The sequence below is a fragment of the Oncorhynchus masou genome, chromosome 2 (genome assembly GCF_036934945.1).
Source record: "Oncorhynchus masou masou isolate Uvic2021 chromosome 2, UVic_Omas_1.1, whole genome shotgun sequence".
Taxonomy (NCBI): Eukaryota; Metazoa; Chordata; class Actinopteri; order Salmoniformes; family Salmonidae; genus Oncorhynchus; species Oncorhynchus masou.
The window spans coordinates 49993091-50006793 of record NC_088213.1 but is presented as its reverse complement, the minus strand read 5'-3'; the positions used below and the strand labels follow the sequence as shown (position 1 = coordinate 50006793).

At 40.1% G+C, this 13703-nt stretch overlaps 1 protein-coding gene across 1 annotated transcript in view; it reads left to right on the top strand.

Annotated features, from left to right (window-relative positions):
- The window catches only part of LOC135506184 (MAM domain-containing glycosylphosphatidylinositol anchor protein 1), a 430085-nt gene that overhangs the window by 354420 nt on the left and 61962 nt on the right, over window positions 1–13703 (top strand). The window lies entirely within an intron of this gene.

The window sequence follows — 13703 nt, the reverse complement described above, 5'->3', positions numbered from 1 at the left end:
CCTCAGCCAACTCAGCATCAGACACACGGGCGCGGGCACACACACACACACACACACACACACACACACACACACACTTGCATTGCACGCACACACACACAGGCATGCACAAACACACAAATATACATACACGCCTGCACAAGCATGTACATACATACACACAGGCACAACCACATACACAGGCAGACAGACAGACATGCTCTTACTCACGTGGCACACACTAACACACGCACGCACTTACACGTGCACTTACACCCACACATACACACACACACACAGGGCAGACTGGCATAGCCCTAGTTGCTGTCGTGAGACCCACGTATGAATTTCTACCTTGCCAGGGAAAGGTTGGCATGCTTACTATATCATTGTCTTACTAGGACTGGACAATAGAGGACAATGAGCACAATGACATAGATAGATTGTGGGAAAACTGTCAGTTTCAGAACCATAAGCTTTATTTCTCATCTGTCAAAAGCCCACCTCCACCACACTCCACTTGTAGAGTGTGTTTCAGATACACCCCTTCTGTGTGTGTACGTGCATGTGTGTGTGTGTTTGTGTGTGTGCGCAGGTCCGTACATGTGTACAGTTTTTCTGTCAGTTTGTGGGTGTGCGTATGTACTCCTCAAGGGCAGGGTGGTGGTGGGAAGAGAAGGGGCCAGAGGGGGTGTCGCTGGGTGATTTACGAGAGGGGGTGTGACGCAATCAGTCACTGGGGAAGTGGTTCATCATAGTGCGTGCTATCAGATGGGTTTATCAAGTGTATAGATCTCATGGCACACTTCGTCTATGTCAACAACCGGGCACTGGTGATTTATGGGTGTGAAGGGTGTGTGTGTGGTGTGTCTGTGTGTGTGTTTTTGGTTTTACAATCCTTGTGGAGACCAGAAGTCCTCACAAGGATAGTACAGATGTCGGCTCTTAATATGACCCATTTTGTTGCTGGAGGAAAATAATCCTGCAGCATTTGTGTCAAATTGGCTGGATGTCCTTTTGGTGGTAGAACATTCTTGATACACATGGAAAACTGTTGAGCGTGAAAATTTCAGCAGAATTGCAGTTCTTGACACACTTGTGCCTGGCACCTACTACCATACCCCGTTCAAAGAAACCTAAATATTTTGTCTTGCCCATACACCATCTGAATGGCACACATACAAAATATGTCTCAATTGTCTCAAGGCTTAAAAACCCTTCTTTGACCTGTCTCCTCCCCTTCAGCTACACTGATTAAAGTGGATTTAACAGGTGATACGTGATCATAGATTTCACCTGGATTCACCTGGTCAGTCTATGTCATGGAAAGAGCAGGTGTTCCTAATGTTTTGTACAGTCTGAGAATATATGTGACTCACCACCTGGATTCGGTCTTATGTAGCAAAATATGAAATGGTGTTTTTTACAAATGGTATATCATACACTGCATTTGAGGAACAATGGGAAAGTATTTCTGATTTGAAAGTTGACCAACTTGTGAACTCACTTTTGAGATAATTGCCCTTTGAATGATTTGGTATCTAGTGAAAAGCTCCTCTTTGTCTACACCCACTCATCATCGTTCATAACCTCCTAAGCTTTAGCCCCACCCATCTCGGAGTGCTCTTGGGGCGCACAACTGACGCTCCGGCCGATGATTTGTTTACCTATGGATAACATGAAAACAGCCTAACCAGCTCTGCTGGCATACAACTTCATTATGCTTTTTTGCAGAAGTATACTGACATTGGCCATATTCAACGGGTGTTGTACACACGTCATGTAACATTAGCTAATGAGCTAGCCAGCTAACGTTAGCTAGTTAACCTCTCTAGGGTATGTGGGACGCACTAACGTCCCACCTGACCAACATCTAGTGAAAGTGCAGGGCGCCAAATTCAAACAAACAACAAAAATCTCATAATTAAAATTCCTCAAACATACATATACACCATTTCAAAGATAAACTTGTTGTTAATCCCACCATAGTTTCCGATTTCAAAAAGGCTTTACGACAAAAGTATACCAGTCAATTATGTTAGGTCTGCACCTAGTCACAAAAAACACAGCCCTTTTTCCAGCCAAAAGAGGAGTCACAAAAAGCAGAAATAGAGATAGAGATAAAATGAATCACTAACCTTTAATGATCTTTGTCAGATTGTAATCATAGGACTTCATGTTACACAATACATGTATGTTTTGTTCGATAAAGTTCATATTTATATCCAAAAATCTCTGTTTACATTGGTGCGTTGTTTGGCTCGAAAACATACGGCGAGTTTTCAGGGAGCCACATCAATTTACAGAAATGCTCATAATAAACTTTGATAAAAGATACAAGTTTTATGCACAGAATTATAGATATACTTCTCCTTAACTTCTTGATACTACCTATCCCGCATGCGGGAGCGTAATCATCGCCTCAAACTAATTAACATAACACAGTGGAAATAAATATCCCTAGAAAAGGTTCCTATTCACAAAAATCACAAATGAAATATATTGAGACACAGCTTAGCCTTTTGTTAATCACACTGTCATCTCAGATTTTCTAAATATGCTTTACAGCCAACACTAGACAAGCATTTGTGTAAGTTTATCATAGCCTAGCATATCATTATGCCCTGCTGGCAGCAGGCAACATTTTCACGAAAATAAGAAAAGCAATCAAATTAAATCATTAACCTTTGAAGAACTTCGGATATTTTCACTCAGGAGACTCCCAGTTAGATAGCAAATGTTCCTTTTTTCCAAAAATATTATTTTTGTAGGCGAAAATATCTCCATCTTGTTCTTTACATTTGGCTGAGAAATCGACCGGAAAATGCGGTCACTACAACGCCAAACTTTTTTCCAAATTAGCTCCATAATATCGACAGAAACATGTCAAACGTTGTTTAGAATCAATCCTCAAGGTGTTTTTCACATATCTATTCGATAATATATCCGTCGGGACAATTGGTTTCTCATTACACAGGCATTGGAATAATGGCTACCTCAGTATTTTACACGCAAGATTTTCATGCACACAGGACAACCATCATGTGACCACTTGCTCAATGTGGTCATTTACGGCTATTCTTCAACATAAATGCGTAAAAAGACGCCACAATGCTGTAGACACCTTGGGGAATACGTAGAAAACGTAAGCTCATTCGTAGCCCATTCACAGCCATATAAGGAGTCATTGGCATGCAGCGCTTTCAAAATATGGGGCACTTCCTGATTGGATTTCTATCTGGGTTTCGCCTGTAACATCAGTTCTGTTGCACTCACAGACAATATCCTTGCAGTTTTGGAAACATTAGAGTGTTTTCTATCCACAGCTGTCAATTATATGCATAGTCGAGCATCTTGTCGTGACAAAATATCCCATTTAAAACGGGAACGTTTTTTATCCAAAAATGAAAATTACTGCCCCCTAGTTGCAACCGCTGTGTCAGATTTCAAAAAAGCTTTACGGAAAAAGCAAACCATGTAATAATCTGAGTACGGTGCTCAGACACAAAAACAAGTCATGCAGATACCCGCCATGTTGTGGAGTCAGTAAAAGTCAGAAATAGCATTATAAATATTCACCTACCTTTGATGATCTTCATCAGAATGCACTCCTAGGAATCCCAGTTCCACAATAAACTTTTGTTTTGTTTGATAAAGTCCATAATTTATGTCCAAATACCTCCTATTGTTAGCACATTTATTAAACAAATCCAAACTCACGAGGCTCGGGCAAGTCCAGGCGAAAGTTCAGATGAAAAGTTCAAAAAGTTATATTACAGTTTGTAGAAACATGTCAAACGATATATAGAATCAATCTTTAGGATGTTTTTAACATAAATCTTCAATAATGTTCCAACCGGAGAATTCCTTTGTCTTTTAGGAATGCAATGGAACGCAGGTCGCTCTGCCAGGCCTTTTACTCAATCAGCTCACATTCAGCCCCCATTTCACAGTAGAAGCCTCAAACAACGTTCTAAACGTTCTGTTGACATCTAGTGGAAACCTTAGGAAGTGCAAAATGACACTGTATATTCGACAGGCAATGAGTTGAAAAACTACAAACCTCAGATTTCCCACTTCCTGGTTGTATTTGTCTCAGGTTTTCGCCTGCCATATGAATTATGTTATACTCACAGACATCATTCAAACAGTTTTAGAAACTTCAGAGTGTTTTCTATCCAATACTACTAATAATATGCATATATTAGCTTCTGGGCCTGAGTAGCAGGAAGTTTACTCTGGGCATGCTTTTCATCCGAACGTGAAAATGCTGCCCCCTATCCCAAACAGGTTTTAACTGACTTGCCCAGTTAAATAAAGGTAAAATTCAAAATACAAATAATGCACATTGTTTTTATCTACAATAGACCAACATAGCTACGGTTTTAATAAAAAACTGTGTTGTTAAAAACCTTGGATATAGGATGGGTTTACGTACAAAAGTATACCATGCAAAATGTTTGGTCTGCACCTTCTCATTCAAGGGTTTTTCCATTTTTACTATTTTCACATTGTAGAATAATAGTCAAGACATCAACACAATGAAATAACATATTGGAATCATTTGACTTCATGTAACCAAAACATGTGTTTAACAAATCAAAGTGTATTTTATATTTTATATTCTTCAAAGTAGCCACCCTTTGCCTTGATGACAGCTTTGTACACTCTTTACATTCTCATAACAAACTTCACCTAAAATGCTTTTATGCAACAGCCATGAAGCAGCACTCCATTAACTCTCCCTGATACACATCCTGGATGTCTCCCTTAAACAGCTTAACATGTGTAAATTTAGTCAAGGTTCCTGTTGAAAAACAAATGACAGTCCCACTAAGCACAAACCAGATGGGATCTCAGATTTTCTAGAATGCACAGAATTAGCAAGTATCTTCTTGTTTTTGATGTCTAGTAGTGGTTTCTTTGCAGCAATTCGACCATGAAAATTATGGCCTGATTCACGCAGTCTGCTCTGACTTGTTGTTGAGATGTGTCTGTTACGTGAACTCTGTGAAGCATTTATTTGGGCTGCAATGTGATGTGCAGTTAACTCTATTGAATTAATCTTCTGCAGCAGAGGTAACTCTTGATCTTCCTTTCCTGCAGCGGTCCACACAAGAGCCAGTTTCATCATAGCGCTTGATGGTTTTTGTGACTGCACTTGAAGAAACTTTCAAAGTTCTTGAAATGTTCTGGATTGACTGACTTTCATGTCTTAATGATGGACTGTCATTTATCTTTGCTTATTTGAGCTGTTCTTGCCAGAATATGGACTCAGTCTTTTACAAAATAGGTCTTCTGTATACCATCCCTTCCTTGTCACAACACAACTGACTGGTTCAAACGCATTATGAAGGAAAGAAATACCACAAATGAACTTTTAACAAGACACATCCTATTAATTGAAATGCATTCCAGATGACTACCTCATGAAACTGGTTGAGAGAATGCCAACAGTGTGCAATGCTGTCATCAAGGCAAAAGGGTGGCTACTTTGAAGAATCTCAAATATAAAATACATTTTGAATTGTTTAACACTTTGTTGGTTACTACCTGATTCTATATATGTTATTTCATAGTTTTAATGGCTTCACTATTATTCTACAATGTAGAAAATAGTACAAAATTAAGAAAAACACTTGAATGAGTAAGTGTGTGTCACGCGGGACTAGGTGGGTGCAGGAATCAGATGCAGAGAGAGAGAGTAACTGACTTGAAGTGCTTTACTCTTGCACACCAAAATAATAAGCCCAACAAAATACAGGGCGCAGGACACTATACAAGACAACCCAAAAACCACAGGGTGCCAAGTAAAGAAAATAAAATACACCACTACCTAACATGCACACACGTAACATTAAGACAATCCCGCACAAAACAAGGGCGGGTCAAACTACTACATATAGGGAAGCTAATTAAACCAAAATAAACACAGGTGAAACTAATAAGACAAAACCAACAGACAAACGAAAAAAGGGATCGGTAGCGGCTAGTAGGACGGCGACAACGACCGCCGAGCACCGCCCGAACAGGCAGGGGAGCCAACTTTGGCGGAAGTCGTGACAGTGTGTCCAAACTTATGACTGGTACTGTAGGCATTGTGGAGCTTGTGAAATTCCTTTCTTTTTCGGCTTCAATTCTTTATTATCACTTAAAATATATATTTTGTTTTTTCATGTTTTTTACGTTGAAAGGTGATTATACAACATTGTTATGCAACATTATAATACAGCATAACACAGCAATAAAAGTAACAATACACGATAATGACAAATGGCAACAGAAATCATGTAGTTATTAGTATTTATTTAATATTATCAGCTGATTTTCCAGAGGGACGCGAAAAACCAGAAACCCATTTAAGCAAATATGGAGTAAACTGGAAAAATTCCCTAATCTCTTTTAACAAGACAATCGAGCAAGCTCCTAGAAAATGTACAAATTATCAACATGTAGTCTACTCATTAACTATCACTTTAGGTGGCTCGGAGAGCAAGGCATGAACTGGCACAAACTGCTTAGTATTCTGCACAAGCAGAGGGCCTGTGCTTCTTCTCCTACTGACAGCCTAGTCATCAACTTCTGTGGAAACGACTTGCGATACACAAAGGGGGCGGCACTGGTGCAGCAGATGCGTAGATTTAGAGGTGGTCATCTGAATGTTTCCTGGGACAACATTGGTCTTCTCTGATATCGCACAGCGGAGGAGCTGGATGTTCCAGTGTGACTAGAAGATAAACAAGTGCATGGAAAGGCCCCTGTGCTACATCAATCAGTTAGTGTCTGCATTTCAGGGAACACAATCCGCCACCCTGCCACTAAGCAGTGTGTCCCTGGGATATACCGTAGGGGTGGAGTGCATCTGACAGATGGGGGCAATGAGTTGAGAGTTGGTCTCTAGAGTCTCCCCCGTTCTCTCCTCCATAGTAGCAAAATGGAGAAGGGTGTAATTGTGGCCCGCAATTCTGGGCGTTCCTGCATGTGGGTATTCCTGCAACGTTAGGAACCCCTCTTTATACTTCTTTAAGCTTGGATTCCGGTACACAGGTGAGAGTGGTAATGCACCATAACATTGGATGCCACCCGCCGATAAACCCCCTAGTAGCTAGCTTTCTAGGACAATGGTAGACCGTGTCCTTCGCCCCTCCCCTGCCTGTCGGGCATTGTTTTCCTGCTATTCTGTTAATGACGGAGAGGGCAGGTGTTTGGCAGGCGTTAGGACACTGGTACACAGCAGGCGGGATAGTAGATAAAAACTCAGATGAGACTTGTATTTATCTTTTCTTTTGACAATTTAATCGCATAGACAATCACACCTCTCTTCCAGTTCCACAGTCCTGAAAGTTTTGGCCTAGGTCTCTCTGTCTCTACCCCCCTCCCCTGTCTCTCATCTATTTATTTCAATTCAATTCAAGGGGCTTTATTGGCATGGAAAACATATGTTTACATTGCCATAGCAAGTGAAATGGATAATAAACAAAAGTTTAAAAAACAATAAAAAAATTAACAAAAAACATTACACTCACAAAAGTTCCAAAATAATAAAACATATCAAATGTCATATGTCTATATACAGTGTTGTAATGATATGCAAATAGTTCAAGTAAAAAAGGGAAAATAACTAAACATAAATATAGGTTGTATTTACAATGGTTTTTGCTCTTCACTGGTTGCCTTTTTCTTGTGTCAACAGATCAAAAAATCTGGCTCCTGTGATTGCACACTGTGGTTTTTCACCCAATAGATATGAGTTTATCAAAACTGGATTTGTTTTCAAATGCTTTGTGAGTCTGTGTAATCTGAGGGTCTCTAATATTGCCATACATTTGGCAGGAGGTTAAGAAGTGCAGCTCAGTTTCCACCTCATTTTGTGGGCAGTGTGCCCATAGCCTGTCTTCTCTTGAGAGCCAGATCTGCCTACAGCGACCTTTCTCAATAGCAAGGCTATGCTCACTGAGTCTGTACATAGTCAAAGCTTTCCTTATTTTTGAGTCAGTCACAGTGGTCAGGTATTCTTCCACTGTGTACTCTCTGTTTAGGACTAAATAGCATTCTAGTTTGCTCAGTTTTTTAAATGTAATTTTTCCATTGTGTGAAGTATTTTTTTTTTTTTTCTCATGATTTGGTTGGGTCTAATTGTGTTGCTGTCCTGGGGCTCGATGGGGTCTGATTGTGTTTATATACAGAGCCTCAGGACCAGCTTGCTCAGGGAACTCTTCTCCAGGTTCATCTCTCTGTAGGTAATGGCTTTGTTACGAAACTTTTGGGAATCACTTCCTTTTAGGTGGTTGTAGAATTTAACAGCTCTTTTCTGGATTTTGATCATTAGCGGGTGGACTAATTCTGCTCTGCATGCATTATTTGGTGATTTACATTGTACATGGGATATTTTTGCAGAATTCATGTCACTTCTACTACACCCCTTCCCCTCTCCAACATCACCTGTTTACCAACCACTGGTCCTGGCAACCATCATTACGCGTACCTGGCATTAATCATTACAGACACCTGTACTTCATCATGAGGCACACCTGGTCTCCATTACCTCACTCATTAACCCCCCTTTATCTGACACTCCCTTAGGTTCATTCCCCAGGCAGTATTGCTTCTGTTCCATGTTAAAACGCTACGCCGATGGTGTATTGTGCTTTGTTGTGTTAAACTTACCACCTGCTTCTCGACTCCCAGTGTCTACGTTACAATTCTACATGCAGTTTCAATTTTGTGTTTGTCCCATTTAGTGAATTCTTGATTGGTGAGAGGCCAGACCTCACAACCATTAAGAGCAATGGGCTATATGGGCTATATATTCTTAGCCAGTTCCTAATTGGTGTGCCAGATTATATATTCATTTTGATAGCATAGACGGCCAATCTTTCCTTGTTTCACTGATCGTTCATATCTTTGTGGAAGTTTCCTGTGGCGCTGATGTTTAGGCCGAGACGTGTATCATTTTTGTATGCTTTAGGGCAGGTATTCCCAAACTGGGGTACGCATACCCCTGGGGGTATGCCAAGGGAATGCCTGATAGCTTGAAAGATGTTTTGGACACTACAGTGAAAATTGTTAACTTTGTTAAAGCAAGGCCCCTGAACTTTTGTGTATTTTCTGCATTACGCAATCATATGGGCAGCGACCATGTAACAGTTTTACAACATATTGTGCTGGTTATCAAGGAGCAAAGTATAGTTAGCAAATTATTTTATTCTTCAATAACAAACTCCAAAGCAAATCGGATGGAGGAAAATGGGTTTATTCAGAGAGGACAAATCAAAGATGTTATGCTGGAAGATAAATGTTCAGTCTGCCCTGTCCTCAGCTTTTCCCCACCAAAAAAAGGAACAGGATTCCATTTATAACCCCCCACCCCAGCCTGGGGTTGACCAATCAGAAGTTCTTGCAGTACAACATGGTCAAATAAGTATCTTACTCTCGACTCATTATACAGACCAATGAAAACGTGCCACACGTCGCTCTGTGATATTCCACAGATTCTGAACAGATGTTGAACTGAAACCCAACTCCGATTTACATTGACAATTCCCTAGTGATCATTAATTCTAGTACTCTCATCCTCTCGAACTCTGCATTGTGTATTTATCTTCAAAATATTCTTACAGTATTGACAGGTTTTTTTAAATTGAGACCAGATTTTTTTACTGACCCTAATTTGCACTTGTCTGACCGCTTGTATGACGACGAGTTTCTCACACGACTGGCCTATCTTGGTGATGTTTTATCTCACCTGAATGATCTGAATCTAGGATTACAGGGAGTATCCACAACTACACTATCGTTCAAAAGTTTGGGGTCACTTAGAAATGTCTTTGTTTTTGAAAGAAAATTAAAAAAAATTGTCCATTAAAATAACATCAAATTGATCAGAAATACGGTGTAGACATTGTTAATGTTGTAAATGACTATTGTAGCTGAAAATGGCAGATTTTTATGGAATATCTACATAGGCATAGAGGCCCATTATCAACAACCATCAGTCCTGTGTTCCAATGGCAGGTTGTGCTAGCTAATCCAAATTTATTAATTTTAAAAGGCTAATTGATCATTAGAAAACACTTTTGTAATTATGTCAGCTCAGCTGAAAACTGTTGTGCTCATTAAAAAAGCAATACAACTGGCCTTCTTTATACTAGTTGAGTATCTGGAGTGTCAGCGGGTTCAAATACAGGCTCAAAATGACCAGAAACATTCTTCTGAAACTCGTCATTCTATTTTTGTTCTGAGAAATGAAGGCTATTCCATGCGAGAAATTGACAAAAAACTGAAGATCTCGTACAACGCTGTGCACTACTCCAAATCAAAATCAAATCAAATCAAATTTTATTTGTCACATACACATGGTTAGCAGATGTTAATGCACGTGTAGCGAAATGCTTGTGCTTCTAGTTCCGACAATGCAGTAATAAACAACAAGTAATCTAACTAACAATTCCAAAACTAATTTCTTATACACAGTGTAAGGGGATAAAGAATATGTACATAAAGATATGAATGAGTGATGGTGCAGAGCCGCATAGGCAAGATACAGTAGATGGTATCGAGTACAGTATATACATATGAGATGAGTATGTAAACAAAGTGGCATAGTTAAAGTGGCTAGTGATACATGTATTACATAAGGATGCAGTAGATGATATAGAGTACTGTATATACGTATACATATGATATATACGTATACATCCCTTCACAGAACAGCGCAAACTGTCTCTAACCAGAATAGAAAGAGGAGTGGGAGGCCCCGGTGCACAACTGAGCAAGAGGACAAGTACATTAGAGTGTGTAGTTTGAGAAACAGACACCTCACAAGTCCTCAACTGGCAGCTTCATTGGATAGTACCTGCAAAACACCAGTCTCAACGTCAACAGTGAAGAGGCGTCTCCGGGATATTGGCCTTCGAGGCAGAGTTCCTCTGTCCAGTGTGTGTTCTTTTGCCCATCTTAATCTTTTATTTTTATTGGCCAGTCTGAGATATGACGTTTTCTTTGCAACTCTGCCTAGAAGGCCAGAATCCGGGAGTTACCTCTTCACTGTTGATGTTGTGAATTTGGTTTTGCGGGTACTATTTAATGAAGCTGCCAGTTAAGGTCTTGTGAGACATCTTTTTCTCAAACTAGACACTCTAATGTGCTTGTCCTCTTGCTCAGTTGTGGACCGGCAAATCCCACTCTTTCTATTCTGGTTAGAGCCAGTTTGCACTGCCAGAGTCTCCCATCTATTCGTGACCAGCTGTAAGAGTCCCCAGTCCGAGGTCGGCGGCGAGGGTCGCCGCGCTAAAGGCGCCACTGAAGTGGACAAAGACTATGGTGGAGTGGGGTCTACGTCCCGCGCCAGAGCCGCCACCACGGACAGACACCCACCCAGACCCTCCCCTAAAGGTTCAGGTTTTTCGGCCGGAGTCCACACCTTTGTGGGGGGGTACTGTCACGTTCTGACCTTAGTTTCTTTTTTATGTCTTTGTGTTAGGTTGGTCAGGGCGTGAGTTGGGGTGGGTTGTCTATGTTCTTTTTTCTATGTTATATTTTCTACGTGTTTGTCCTAGTATGGTTCTCAGTCAGAGGCAGGTGTCATTCGTTGTCTCTGATTGAGAATCATACTTAGGTAGCCTGGTTGTGACAAAAACGTAATTGTGTCGTGTGTGTGTGTGTGTGTGTGTGTGTGTGTGTGTGTGTGTGTGTGTGTGTGTGTGTGTGTGTGTGTGTGTGTGTGTGTGTGTGGCAGCCTTACAATGATTGCAAAAAACAACATTTGAGAGTGCGCTGACCTTGGTACGCAGTGGGAGGTTGAATGTTTGAAGGGGTACAGGACTATAAAAGGTTTGGGAACCACTGCTTTAGGGCAACAGTGTCTAGATGGAATTTGTATTTGTGGTTCTGGCAACTAGACCTTTTTTGGAAAACCATTATTTTAGTCTTACTGAGATTTACTGTCAGGGCCCAGGTCTGACATAATCTATGCAGAAGATCTAGGTGCTGCTGTAGTTACTCCTTGGTTGGGGACAGTAGCACAGATCATCAGCAAACAGACATCAGACTTCCGATTTTAGTAGGGTGAGGCCGGGTGCTGCAGACTGTTCGAGTACCCTCGCCAATTCGTTGATATTTATGTGGGGCTTAATCTACATTCCTGTCTTACCCCACGGCCCTGTGGAAAGAAACATGTTTTTTTTGCCAATTTTAACGGCTCACTTGTTGTTTGTGTACATTGACTTTATAATGTCGTATATTTTTACCCACACAGCTTTCTATCAATTTGTATAGCAGACCCTCATGCCAGATTGAGTTAAAAGCTTTTTTTAAATCAACAAAGCATGAAAATACTTAGCCTTTGTTTTGGTTTGTTTGTCAATTAGGTTTGGTAAAAATACAATTTGACATTTGCTCAATACATTATTTTCACTGAGGAAATGTACAAGTCTAATGTAAATGATAATGCAGAGAATTTTCCCAAGTAGTTATTGGGGTCAAATGTGTCTCTACTTTTGTGGGTTGGTGTGATCAGTACTTGGTTCCAAAAATTTGTGAAGATGCCAGAGCTAAGGATGGTGTTAAATAGTTTAAGTATAGCCTATTGAAATTTGTGGTCTGTATATTTTATAATTTCATTTAGGATACCATCAACAGCAAAGGCCTTTTGGAGAATCCAGTGGGTTCTGGTAGACTTTAATAGTTGATTTTACGATTTGTATTTGATCATGTATACGTGTTTGCTGTTTGTTCTTTGAAATAGGGCCACAAATATTGGAGAAGAAGTTTATCCATTTTGGATAGATAATTCTTCATCGTGTTTGTTTTGTGTGTTCCAATTTTCCCAGATGTGAGAATTATATTGAGCTGATTTCTGATGTGCTGTTCCTTCTTTTTCCATAGTGTATTTCTGTATTGTTTTAGTGATTCACCATAGTGAAGGCGTAGACTCAGGTTTTTGGGTCTCTATGTTTTTGGTTGGATAGGTTTCTCAATTTCTTTCTTAGGTTTTTGCATTCTTCATCAAACCATTGTTCATTGTTTTTCATTTTCTTAGGTTGTAGGCTGGAATCTGGGCTTACTGGCCATGTACTCTTATAATCTCCACCCGGGACAACCAGAATAGAACTTGCCATCTGCTGTAAAAAGGGCTTTATAAATACATTTGATTGATAGACATTTTTTATAGATTTGATAGGGAAGCTGAAAGGTCAAATATACTATTTAGGCTTTCTACTGCCAAGTTTACACTTTCACTAATACAGTGAAATGTTTTGTCCAGGAAGTTGTCTAAAAGCGATTGAATTTGTTGTTGCATAATTGTTTTTTGTTAGGTTTCTAAACTACTTTCCTTCCATCTATAGCATTTCTTAATATTGTGCAGTTCCTTTGGATTTGATGCCTCATGATTGCATATTGCTCTGTTCGGGAAGACTGTGATTTTGCTGATAGGGGTGTTAGTGGGCTGACTGAACACTCTGAGAGAGTCTGGGTTGAGGTCAGTGATAAAGTAATCCAGTCGTGGCCAAAAGTTTTGAGAATGACACAAATATACATTTTCACAAAGTCTGCCGCCTCAGTTTGTATGATGGCATTTTATATATACTCCAGAATGTTATGAAGCGTGATCAGGTGAATTGCAATTAATGGAAAAGTCCCACTTTGCCATGCAAATGAACTGAATCCCCAAAAAACAAGTCCACTGCATTTCAGCCCTGCCACAAAAGGACCAGCTGACATCA